Source organism: Bison bison, unplaced genomic scaffold (genome assembly GCF_000754665.1).
Source record: "Bison bison bison isolate TAMUID 2011002044 unplaced genomic scaffold, Bison_UMD1.0 scf7180017864459, whole genome shotgun sequence".
NCBI lineage: Eukaryota > Metazoa > Chordata > Mammalia > Artiodactyla > Bovidae > Bison > Bison bison.
In genome coordinates, this window is record NW_011495021.1 from 654,769 (window position 1) to 656,591 (window position 1,823).

At 43.3% G+C, this 1,823-nt stretch overlaps 1 protein-coding gene and 1 pseudogene across 2 annotated transcripts in view; one reads left to right on the plus strand and one right to left on the minus strand.

The window, feature by feature from the left end:
- TFPI (tissue factor pathway inhibitor (lipoprotein-associated coagulation inhibitor)) overlaps positions 1–1,823 on the plus strand; it is a 98,300-nt gene that overhangs the window by 55,005 nt on the left and 41,472 nt on the right. The gene's annotated exons all lie outside the window — the stretch shown is intronic.
- Positions 771–1,425, minus strand: LOC105002881 (annotated as a pseudogene).

Here is a 1,823-nt window from a genome sequence, read left to right on the forward strand (position 1 = left end):
TCCATAGGTATTAACTTCCTTTCCCTCACCACTCCCTCCTTAAAAAAAATTACAAAGATTAAAAAAATATACATAAACTCTCTTACCTAATTTCTCTTAAGTCTTAGTTTAAAAAAACTTAAGTGGTGCTTCTCCTTTATGAGAATACTGTTTTTTTAAGGAGAACTCACAGTCTGCCTTTATGCTCACTACAGATTTCTACTCCTTCCTGGAGAAAAAATGGTCAGTGCGTCTGCTTATTTTTAATAAATTCATTTCTCGATTATTACATATTATTATTCCCCACTTGACACCTTCTTAGAAACTTGATTGTTGGATACATTTTTCATTTGGCAAAAATTCAGTGTAGCTTTGTGTGGGATGTCTAAGTTTCAGAAACAGCAGTGCTGATGTTCTGAGAGGAAAAATATATACAAAGATATATACAATCCCTGGAAGAACAAATGCAAGAGACTGAAATAGGGGGCGCACACAGTTAAGAGGGCTGATAGACACTACTTGGTTTTGAATACTATGGCTGTCAGCCACTAAAGACTGCAGTGTAGGCCAGAATATAAATTTCTACAAGAGGTTGTTAGGCACTGCAAAATGACAGAGTTGGCTTCACTTTGTTTGAAGTACATAAAGCAGACACACACGAGAAGGAGCATTGTGGGTCATGTGCAGTGAGCAGCTATCTGTGAAAGATTGTGTAAAAGCATTTCTGCAAATGCTCAGTCAACGTAGGCACTGGGGAAGAGAAAAGAAGCATCTGATCAAAATACACTTCCATCTCTAACTCACCCAAGACCCCAGGCCTCCTCAGTGCCTCAGATTTGCAAGGCCAAAATGAAGTTTAGAGTTATGAGTCATTCTAGGTCATCTGCAAACTGGTTTGTTGGGGCCATCTCCGAAGACCAGGGTGTGGCCAAGAGAGCAGCAAGTCTACCCGGAAGGGTATGCCTTAATGATCTTCACATCGTCCACGGGGCAGTCCTGGGAGTTTGTTTCCACCATTCCAACTCGATTCACCATGCCTATACCCTGACACACATGGCCAAAAATGGTATGCTTGCCATCAAGCCGCTGGGTGGGAGCCAGGGTCACAAAGAACTGGCTGCCATTGGTGTCAGGCCCTGCATTGGCCATCGCGAGAATTCCAGCCCCTGTGAATTTCAAGTCTGGATGAAGTTCATCTTCAAACTGCTTGCGATAAATAGACGCACCACCTCGACCTGTCCCTGTTGGGTCACCTCCCTGGATCATAAAGTCTTTGATGATTCTGTGGAATTTGGTGCCGTTGTAGTAACTTCAACGAGCCAATTCAGCGAAGTTCTTACAGGTCTTTGGAGCATCCTTCCAGTACAGCTCCAGCATGATGATCCCCATGCTGGTCTCCAGGTACACGTTGGGCGGCTGCCAAGAGTCTGGAGGAATCGCCACCATGGCGAGGCTGGCGGAAAACCTACTTTCTTCAATTTAAGTCTGAATTTGGCAATAAGGAGTTCATGGTCTGAGCCACAGTCAGCTCCTGGTCTTGTTTTTGTTGACTGTATAGAGCTTCTCTATCTTTGGCTGCAAAGAATATAATCAATCTGATTTCGGTGTTGACCGTCTGGTGATGTCCATGTATAGAGTCTTCTCTTGTCTTGTTGGAAGAGGGTGTTTGTTATGACCAGTGCATTTTCTTGGCAAAACTCTATCAGTCTTTGCCGTGCTTCATTCCGTATTCCGAGGCCAAATTTGCCTGTTACTCCAAGTGTTTCTTGACTTCCTACTTTTGCATTCCAGTCCCCTATAATGAAAAGGACATCTTTTTTGGGTGTTACTTCTAAAAGGTCTTG